This window comes from Numida meleagris, chromosome 2, assembly GCF_002078875.1.
Source record: "Numida meleagris isolate 19003 breed g44 Domestic line chromosome 2, NumMel1.0, whole genome shotgun sequence".
Taxonomy (NCBI): Eukaryota; Metazoa; Chordata; class Aves; order Galliformes; family Numididae; genus Numida; species Numida meleagris.
This window is the reverse complement of record NC_034410.1, coordinates 966,319-977,471: the sequence shown is the minus strand read 5'-3', so window position 1 is coordinate 977,471 and position 11,153 is coordinate 966,319. Positions and strand designations below refer to the sequence as shown.

Sequence of the window (11,153 nt, the reverse complement as noted above, 5' to 3'; positions counted from 1 at the left end):
GCAAATTAAGGCCATTCCCTCTCATCTCATTACTGCTATCTGGGAGAAGGGTCCAACTCCCACCTCACCTCAGCCTCATTTCAGGGAGTTGGAGAAACCAATAAGATCTCCCCTGAGCCTCCTCTTTTCCAGAATGAACAACCCCAGTTGCCTCAGTCACTCCCCATAGACTTGTGCTCCAGACCCCTCACATCTCCACTGCCCTTCTCTGGACACGCTCCAGAGCCTCAGTGTCTTTCTGTAGTAGAAGTTCCCATCCTCATCTTCTTCACTGTTCTCCAGGCTGCACCTATCCTGGCTGCTCAGCAGAGCAATAGTTGCAGAGTTTCCGGCCCATAGCCTCCTCAATGGATTCAACGCATTCACAGTATCTTTAATCCTTTGGGAGATGCATGCTCATATGTTTCTAGATGAATCATGGCAGCTTCTCACAGGAGAGAGATATACTAATGAAAAGGTGCTGAGCACTGACTTAACTCCTAATCTGCCTCCTGCAGGAATATGCCAAACTGGGCATTTATGAACAATCCCATAATGACTGTGAATTGGGTTGGCATGTGGAGAGTTGTCAGAAGCTGATCTCTCTGAGCTCTGGACCTGTGAAGCCTGTTCTGTACACATTCACTGCATGATCTCCATTACCATTTTATCTGCAGTCATGAGCAAAAGTTCATCAGCTCAGCTTGAATATGGAAAAAGTTCCTTGCGATAGCACTAAAGCAGTAAAGATATCATGAGGAGAGAGCTTTGCAGTTTATCGTTCTGCAGATATTAAATGGAGAATAAATGACTTCTCAAGTGATTCAACCAAGGGGCTACTGAAAGTGACAGGTGGAAGATTTTTTTCACCAAATGTGTGGAATTCTGAAGACTGAGTAACAAAAGCTGAACCCTACCAAAGACTGATGGGAAGGGACTAATAATCTGAATGGCTGAAAAGCCACATCTGAAAGGTTAATAAACTGCCTTAACCCTGAATACAGGCATTGGGAAAGAGAAAATGTGATTCGGGAGAGGCTGACATTGCCAGTGAGATGAATTTTAGTATGTGAATGAAAGCAGGAAGGTGCATGTGAGTCCAGCAGAGAAGACACGTGACCATCTCCCATCTCGGAGATAATTAGCTGGTGCTTCCTTCCTAAATGAGACCTGGGGCTCACAGGGGTGAATGGAAGGCTTCCTCCTGACCCATCTACGTTATTAGGTTGAGCTTGGTGACCAAAATGACATCACAGAGTCTGTAGCTGTCACTCTCTGGACCGGCCCACTTCTGAAGTACCACATACCTTGGGTCAGAGCCAGCCCAGCCAAATGGGCCCAGGTGAGCTTATGCTGAGATCTGTCTCCTGACTGGCCATCTGAAACTCTGAAAACACTATGTGAATAGTGGTGAGAATGGCAGGATTTTTCTTCCTCTTGAATTTTCCGCACAAGCTATTGTAGTGGAAATGCTAAGTCATGGCTTGAACCAGTGCTTGAACACCTGGTAGGAAGGCAGGGCCAACCCAGGGGAGCCCAGCTGCATGCAATGCAATGCTCTTGAGTGACCAGAAGGGCTGAAGCCAGGATCCACCCCTTCCCAGACCTCATTTAAGGGTTGGCAGTGGAGGTGAGGGTATCTTGCTGGAGATCCCTGCCTACCTGAGGCCTTCTAAAGGTAAGCAGCTTTTCTTCCTTTGTTTCTGTGCCTACAGCTGCTGTGTTGGGGCTTGTTCTCATTTGCTGCAGCCTAGGATTGTGCTGCTCCACTGTTATTTCTGTGCTTTTCATCATGTTATAGCATTGCAGGTATTCAATCTGGCAAAAGAAAGGACCCCTATATCAGGTAGGGCACTCATCTGATTGCACAGACCCTTTCACCATGGAAGTCCACCCCTAGGTAGGTCAGCCTAGCTCAACTCCGCAGTGCCTACAGACCAATCGTGCCAGCCATGGAGCTCAGCCCCTTTTGAATAAGGTATGTGAAGTGAGTGAGAAGGACCACTCCCTAGCAGCACCCATTTGTCTCTACTGGCTGGAGTCTGCAGTGCGTAGCCCCAGTGGATATATCCTCACTGGCAATGCCCAGCACTGAATCACAGAATGGTTTAGGTTGGAAGGGTCCTCAGAGATCATCCAGTTCCAACCCCTTGCCATGGGTAGGGTTGCCACCCTCTAGACAAGGCTGCCCAGGGCTCCATGCACCCTGACCTTGAACACCTCGAGGGATGGGGCATTCACTCTTCTCACACCTGTGTGAACTGAATCCCACTCAGAACAATCTGTGGACCTCTGCTTCTCCCAGCCAGGCCACACCTAGGAAATAGGGCAGATGGTCTCAAATGCCAATGTTGTGATGCTGTGCTTTCCCATCAGAGGATGGGGATTGTCTGCTGTCCCTCCTCCTCCTCTCATCTGTGAATGCTGGTTATTAGTGATCGAACTTGTGATGCATTCTGTTTCCTTCTCCTTACTTCAAAGAAACAGTCTCTGTACCAACCCTGCCAATATGGGCCATGATTTTCTGGTCAAGAAAGGTATATCCAGTCAGTAAACTCTTTGAATTAATCTTATCTTTCATCTGTGTCATGACATAAATCAGTTCCTTTTGGACCTTGCACTGGCTATGGCCAGAGCTCAATATGTTGCACTGGTTGACACTTGCAAGACTGCAAAAGCTTTGTTGATATATCTGAGGCATTTTGCAGCACAATTTTGGACGAAGAAAGATCTCACTATTATCATGTCTACTCAAATGTGGCACTGTGCTCAGGCTGGATGGTTATCAGGCCACAGGAGGAGGGCAGCGTTTTGAACTTTCCTGTTCATCTTGATAAAAGCAAGATAGAGCGTTCTGCAAACGCTGATAGTGGCTTGCATGAAAGAGAGCCTGCTCTTGCTCACCCACTTTTTTTCCACTCTGACTATATATGTTCACAATCAACATCCACCGAACATAGAAATCAGGCAGTCAAATCCTAATGAAGGCGATGAAGAGCATTGCCAGCACAACCTGTCCCTCTGGGGTGGAGGTTCTGGCTTCATACACCTTCTGTCTATTCTTCCTTTTTTTCTTTATCTTCACATTAGTAAATCTGGAAAGGAAAAATGAGAACTCTGCAAGAGAGGAAACAAAACACCTGGAATACTGAATAAGCAGTAGCCAGTTCCTTCCTGAGACCTGCGATCAGAGCCAGGTTTAAATAGCCACCACCTAGCTGCTTGGCTCTGTTCAAATTGCATTCAGTTTCATGGTGGAAATTGCGACTTCATTGCTGGAGGCACATCCAGCAGTAATGTATATCAATCCCAAACTGCCCTTCTCTGCTGAGAATACGAGATGGGCTTATCCATCTTAATCAAAATAAATTTAGATCTCCCATTAAGAAGATTTTCCAGCTATAGGTCACCCAGTTGCCTTGAAGCTGCAATTTGGGAGGAAAAATGTGATTAAACTTTTGGAGGTTTCATATGTGGGTGTATGTGAAGGAAGAGTGTGTAGGCTCACAGAGTTTTATATGGTGTCAATAGGGCATGAGGCCCTGGTGGAGACACAGTAAAGCCAATTCTGTTAACCCCTCCGTTAACTGCATTAGAATTTGAGCCTTGCTGAAACCTGTGTTATCAACAGTGATCAGAGACTTCATAACGGTGGTACCCAGGAGGCAGAAAAACATCCGGTGCTATCTCCTTGATTGCATCAAGCCACAGTGACAGGAAATGCAGGCGAATGCAAAGCAGAAGGGATGGCAGCCATCACTGCTCTGACACATTACTCAGACCTTGAGTCCTCGGATCTGAAGTTACACAGAGGAAATGAGCCTTCCTTCTGCTTCTAGCAGCTGTCTGAGCAACACCAGGAGAAAACTACAAGCTTCTGTAGGAGGCTGTGAGCAAGTAGGGGACAGCGATGTGCTTGCTGGCAAATTGAGGAAGAGTCTGCCCACCAAATGTTCACCAAAGAAGTATCTGATGGATACCAATGCAGCCAGTTCCTAAACACATCCAGTGATGGGGAGATACTGGAAATCTGGATATCTGAAGATGAAGAAGTAGAGGACCAGCAGGGTTGGGCCCCTCTTTGTGTAATAAGACATTTGGGGAGAGACAGGGACACTGGGGGGGACAGATTTGATAGAGGAAAAGAAATCAGCCCCTTTGCTGAGTATGGATATAACTGAAAGAGGGAATCGTGATAGCAGGACCTAGAGCTACACAGGATTTGTTTAAAAAGCTGCTCAACATCTTGAGGCTTCAGTGCTGGTGACAATCCTGAATGGCAACTCCAAAGCATCCTCTGGGAATGGTTTTCTGCCCTTCACTCTTCTTTGTGGCTGGAGAGCTCTGCTTAAAGCCTGATTTGAAACCGCATCTGATCAAATTCTAAGACTTGTATGGCAATACTTAGGTGGTGTCTGTCTTCTTCCTTTCAGCTTATCTCTGGGCAACCAGACAGGGCTGAATTCTGCTTCTCACTTTTTTTTTTTTTTTAGTGTGGAAGAGAAAACTCAAATGCTGCCTTCTCTCTTTCCATAGCCTGACTTGACTTAGCAGATAGGTGCCACGCTTCACTCAAGCAAACGGAGGCGAATTGTTTCCTCACAAACAGCTGGAGCTGTCCAATATGCCCCACCTGCAATGGAAGAGGAGATGGAGTCTTGGATGAGGAGGACGCCGCTCACTCTCTGTGAGGATATTGTAGGATCCTGTGGTGCTGGATTCACAAATGCCTGCTACTGAGGTTCAAACTCATCTAGTTGCCTTGCTGTAGAATTGTTGTGGATTAGGTGAGCACCTGGTCATGAGCACAGGGAGAGGTACACGCAGTGTATTTTGGGATGGATGTGGTTGGGAAGGGCGCAAAGGCCCCTGAAGAGCATCCCATCATGGAGAAAGGAGACATCCATTAGTAGTACACCATTCTCTCCCCTGCTCTTGGGTTCAGCACCCGGAGCGATGGAGGCAGCTGATTTGCACCTTCTTGGACTAATACATTTGCGTGTGTTTTAATTTCAAGGCTGATTTTTCTGTTTGAATAGTTGTTTTCTACCACCCTCGCTGTCTAGTGCTTTGGTTTCCTTTGAACAGTGCACTTACATGAGGAACCAGGAGCTGGACTTAATGATGCTTGTGGGTCTCTTCCTCTTGGGTTATTCTGTGACTCCATGATCTCTTTCTCACAGGAAGGGCTGAGGGTGATGCATAGATAGCAGGCTGAGGAATGTACTGCAAACTCTACAGACAGTTACTATGATAGAAGACCATAGTTTCCTCAGATGAAGAGTGCTGCCTGTATAGATACTGTCATGATGATGGATGACTACATTGGCTTACTTTCTCACTGCTGTTAAGGGCAGGCCTGGAGAGGATTTCCCAGCACAGACAGAGTACGCTTCTGATGTCATGTCTTTGGCTCTGCTCATGTTTTTCCATACCGGCCACCACTAACACCAGGTCAGTAACCAGGGATTCCTTCCCCTTCTGCACAGGCATCCAAAAGCTCTGTCCCATTTCATCTGTGACTCTAGGAGCCACCGAAGAAGGAAAGTAGCTGAAAAATGAATGTATTAGATGGCACCAGAGAAGTCATCTGCTGTTCAGTCCACCTCTCTGCTGTGCCAGAGAACAGTCACCATTCAGCTGAGATGAAGGAGAAAACTGTGGACAGCAGAGCTGAGGAATTGCCTCTCTTTTCTGGGGCGCTGTGCATACACCTGTTTTGCATGGCATTGGTATGCTTTTACAGAATGTTTTTAATTCATCCTACCTTCTTCCAGCATGCTGGAGCAGCATGACTGCCCATGGCTATTGCAGTTGACCACGATAATTGCAGGCCTTCGTAGTCCAACACAAGATAGCCTAAGGTTGTGGCTTCTTGACTGCTCTCAACTGCTTTAATAAGCTGCTTGCAGGCTGCACTATAATGTGTTTGAGGAGACAGTAATGCTGCAGCCTGAGTCCAACCATTCTCAGCTTTATTGCTGTTGAGAACACCAGGGAAGCAGTAGACACAGTGGATTTTCAAGGCTTCTGACTCTCGATGTACCCGCCTCCCAACTTTGATACATCAACACAGAGTTCAAGGAATGCCCCCAGGAAAATAATCTCTCGGATAAATGGGATGGAAAGGAACGTTTGCTTAAAATGTTTAAACATAACCTAATTAGTAAATAAAGTGCGATTCAAATAAGGCATGGAGAATTCCTGCGTGGCAGTGCTACGCCACTTGTGAATATTTCTTGTGTAGTGGAAGAGGAAAAAAATAAAACAGATGCCAAAGGAAATAAGGCTCTAAATTCAAAACACAGCTATGGGCTCCCATTTTTCTTTGAAGATCATTTCAAATCAAAAGAGAAGAAATCTTCCTAAACATACCCACATTCAAAGATGAAGTTTCCAAAGAGCTGGGCCTTTCAAGGTAGGAAAGTAAGCATGGTCACAAGCTCTGTGCCACAGCAATGATGCCTCAGAGTCCTTTTTTATCATCACAAAGATCAAAATTTCTTCATCTGCTGAGGACAACTTAATGTTACTAATGCTAATCAACCTTCACCTCTGCAAAGTACACTCATATAACTCTTTATAGCACCGAGCTATCTTACTTTGAGTAAGTCAAACTGTTAATCATTGCATTGAGTCTGCTTTCTGACCTACGAGCAAGGAACGTCCCTACCTTGGCTTTTGTTCCCGAACCTTTTGTCCCTGGAAGACGATTTTCTACTGGCACAATTAAGGACAAGGGGAAAGTTTATTATCTCTCATGTTTTTCGTGCTCTCCTGAGCCACTGTGTATATTGCTATCTGAATCCATGCTGTACTAGTGATTATACTAACAGTATTCGTGTGCTCTGTGCCTGCACAAGCTGGCAGTGCACAAGAGTGAGGAGCACAGCTACACCTGGGCTTCTGCAGCAGCTGGGTAAGGCCTGGAGGTGAGAGTCAGGTCACAGCCATTCCCAGCAGGTACCTGGTTACCCAGGTGATGCTCAGCACTGGGTGGTTTGTGCCTGCTGCAGGTGGCAGGGTGCAGTGTGGAGTGGAGAAGGAAAATGTTGGACTTCACATCTCATGGCTTTATTAATTATGAGTATCAGCTGAAAAGATTATGTTTTGTTGACGTTCCTCTTTGAGATTAATCCCAGGCTAGTGGCACTGGAAGCATTTTTATTCTTTTCCCTTTGTCAGGCTTGGAAAAATCATAGAATGGCCTGGGTGGAAAAGGACCTCAAAGATCATTGAGTTTCAACCCCCTCTGCTGAGTGCAGGATCACCAACCACTAGAGCAGGCTGCCCAGAGCCACGTCCAGCCTGGCCCTGAAAAAAAGCCCTCCTAATGGCAAAAACAAACACTACAGATTTCCAAAGGAGTTTTGGTGGGAGATATGATCATGACCATTGCTTTTTTCTTTTTTCTTTTTCCTTTTCTCTGATAGCTGTCATGACCCAGATGAAACAGCCATGCGTACCCACTGCCCACTTGCAAAAGAAAGAGGAAAAACAAAGGAGGAAAAAAAAGAGAGGAAAAAAATGAAAAAAGAAAAGGGAACAAAAGAAAAAGAGGAGGGGGAAAAAGGAAGAAATGAAAAAGAAAGAACTGTCAAAGATCTGTTTTCCCCCCAGTGTATTTGCATGTGCCCTTGTACTGCACATGCTCTTTAGTTGTATAAATGTCTAATGGGATATTCCCTTACCTTGAATCGAGTAAGAAATTGGTAGAATGGGGAAGCACGGCACTGGGAGGTGCCCCGAGGCTGAAGGGCATTTTGTGAAAGCAGGCATCGACTCAGCTTGCCTTGTCTCTGCTCCTTACAGAAGTGGGGCTGCTGCCTTTGTTACGTTAGGTAATAAATGGTGCAGAGTGTAAGAAATCCCAGCTCTACGTTCTAATTCTTCAGTTTTCCAGAGGCTGCCGCATGCCCAATACGATGAATTAGCATGCATGTTATGTGTGTGTGTATTGTGCTCATTGCTATTCAGAAAGCAGCAGCTCATGCTTCTTTCTCTAGAGCCATGCTCTCCAAAAAATGGTAGAACTCATGTGAGTGCAGCGTGTAGCTCCAGGCATGCGGTGTGTATGGGCAAGGGCAGCATGACATGGTGACACATGGGGTGTTCCCATGCTCCAGGTGTTCCCGGGTATACACACTGCTTGCAAGCCCACAGCAAAGTGAGAGGAAAAGGACCATCTCATTTTGACCTGCATCAACCCTGGAGGTGTTGAAGGAACATACGGATATTGCATTGAGGGGCATGGTTTAGTGAGAGCTATTGGTGATAGGTGGATGGTTGGACTGGATTATCTTGGAGGTCTTTTCCAGCCTTGGTGATTCTATGATTTTCCTGGGGAATTAGCAGCACCAGGAAATGCCTCTTGGGTATCTCTTTGCAGGCTGACAGCAGAAGTCATGCACACAGCTAACGTTTGCACAGCTGCCCTATTTTTTTTTTTTTTTGGCAGCATCTGAAAAATCTGGACGAGAGAAGGGCAGCAGCCTGCTGAGCCTCATCCACATGCTGCTTTTCAACCAGGGGAGGTGAGTGGGGTTGAGGAGGGCTTGCTGTGCATTTCTGAGGGTCCTTGAGGGCTCTGCAGGTGCATGGCTTGGGATGAGGTTTCTGCTGGAGGTGACTCATGGAGGATCGTGCCAAATTCACGGCAGGTTCCGTCAGCCTTTATCACTGCTCTGGGAACAGGGCTGCAGGTCAGCTTTGGAAGCGAGTGCTGTTGGAAAGCAGGTGGAGGGTCTCCATCCAGAGCCCAGCCACGAGTTCTGGGATGTTGCTCCATCAGAAAAAAGCTGTCCTCAGAGAAGCAGAGGGCTGTGATATCTAATCCTAGGCTGCCTTTCTTTTCCCTTGCAGGCCAAAACTTTCTGGTCACTTCTACTCCAACCAGCTGAGCTGTCTAACAGGGCTCTCCAGCACTCGTGACTGATTCATGCTAGTGCATGTAAGCCTGTCAGCTTCTGTGTGCTGAACGTGAGCTGTGTCCATACTGTCCCACAGTTGGGATGGTGCTTTGTGCTGTGCAGTGGTGGCTTTTGCCTGGTCCCTGAGCTGCGAGCCAGAGCTGCATCTGTTGCCAGGTGCTGGAAGGGATGGAGGGGCTTGGGAAGGCAGCCCCCAGGCTGCCCACTGGCACCATTCCTTGTGCTTTATCCTAAATAGGGCATTTGAAAGATACAGCCCAATAAAGCTGCGGTTTAGAGATCTTCACATGCCAGGGCAGAAGCGTGCTGAGGAATCTGGAGGCTTTCCATGCTATTCACTCCTGAGAAACTAGGTCTGTCCAACGATCCTGCTGGCCTGACATTAAGGAAATAACCCACCTGAACAAATCCTGAACTGTCTCTGTGGTTCTCTGGGCAGTTCCCTTGTAGAAGTGCATTTCTAGATGGGTGAGGGAAGGGACCATCCCCTACGCTCTGTGCTGCAGCCTGACCATGAGCGCTGGGTGCAGGCTGGGGGCTGCTGTGTCAGAGGACATGGAGCTGTTAAGAGAGCATCCAAAGCAGGGCTGCAGAGATGGGGGAGGGTCTGCAGGGCAAGGGGTGTGAGGAGAGCTGGGTTTGTTGGGCCCAGAGCAGAGGAGGCTGAGGGGAGGCCTCATGGCCCTGCAGCCCCTCAGAAGGAACAGAGGGGTGAGGGAAAAGCTCTGCCCTAGAGGGCAGTGGGCATGGACTAGGGCTGGAATGTCTTTAGTGGGCACCTTCAAAAGCTGTGTTAGCTCTGACTGCAGTGCAGATAATGATAAGTTGCTCTTTGAAGCTGGAATCTGCATGCCCGGCATGTCAAGACTTCATAGCACTGAGGATCCTTACTTTGGGATCAAGAGCTCTTCTGCATCTGTTAATTTGTATGCCAGGCAGGAAGCTGTATCCCTCTTAGTCTGGAAACTATGAAGACTACAACAATCCTGCTGAGAAATTTGGACGAGTCCGAGAATTTGAAAAGGGACAGAATACTGTGTACGTCATACACATCTGGTCTTTGCAGAGTAAAAAGGGGAACCTTATTGGTATCTTTTTGCATAATGTGCTCTATTGTCTCCCAAGGACCAGATGAATGTCCAAATAACCCTACTGAAACATTTTAAGGTCCTGCAGAGCTACAGCCAGGAGTAGACTCCATCTACTTCTCAGAATCTCCTTTGAAAATGATGTCCTGTCCTCTAGAGCCCCTTTTAAACTTACTTTTTCTCAACAGATGGGGCTGGATTGAGGCTCTGGTGAGGCTGCACTTCAAGTGCTGTCTTCAGTTTTAGGTCCCACACTACAAGAAGGCATTGAGGCCCTGGAGCATGCCCAAAGAAGGGCAACAAAACCGGTGAGGGGTCTGGAGCACAGTTCTTAAGAGGAGTGGCTGAGGGGGCTGGGATTGTTTAGTCTGAAAAAGAGGCGGCTCAGGGAAGACCTTGTAGCTCTCTGCAACTCCCTGAAAGGAGGTTGGAGCAAGGTGGGGGTTGTCCTCTTCTCCTGCATAACTAGCAATGTGAATAGCGGGAATGGACACAAGTTGCACCAGGGGAGCTTCAGGTTGGATGTTAAGAAAAATTCCTTCTCTTTAAGAGTGGCCAGGTGCTGGAACAGGCTGCCCAGGGAGGTCACCAGTCACTGTCCTAGAGGTGTTCAAGAAATGTTTAGATGTTGCACACTAAGGGATGTGGTTTTGTGGGGGAAATATTGGAGGTAGGTGGATGATTGGACTGCATGATCTTGGAGTGTTGGGGGCTTTTCCTGTCATTGTGGCCCCGGACCAAGAGCCGCGGTGGGAGGCTTTGTCATATAATGTCCTGGGACATTTACGGCGTACTGTCACTGACCATGGCATAGGTGCCCCATATACTATCAATTTGATTCAATCCATATGCGATAGCTCTGTTCTCACGCCGCATGATTTCAAAATGATGTGTCGCCTTATTATGACTGATATGCAGTATACTGTATGGGAATCTAAGTGGAGGGGACTGGCAGAGATTCAGGCAACTGAGAACCTGATGCTGCCGCGGAGAAACCTGCTTCGGACTGTGGACGTGAGTGCTTTGATGGGGGAGGGAGATTTCTCCACTCCAGCTCGACAGGCGCGAATTGCTGTGGAAGGGCTGCAGCAAGTTGGGCATTTGGCAATGTGTGCTCTCGGGACTGTGCCAGAGGCTGGAAACCTGAAAGCAGAAT

General features: G+C 47.4%; 1 long non-coding RNA gene across 3 annotated transcripts; it reads left to right on the top strand.

Moving 5' to 3' along the window:
• LOC110394890 lies at positions 1,067-6,933 on the top strand. Of its 3 annotated transcripts, XR_002436002.1 has the most exons (3): positions 1,620-1,657; positions 4,516-4,766; positions 5,163-6,933. It is a non-coding gene; the product is annotated as an uncharacterized LOC110394890 (long non-coding RNA). The 3 variants fall into 3 exon arrangements; XR_002436003.1 differs by lacking the exon at positions 1,620-1,657 and adding an exon at positions 1,067-1,321 and having other exon boundaries at positions 4,516-6,933; XR_002436001.1 differs by having other exon boundaries at positions 4,516-6,933.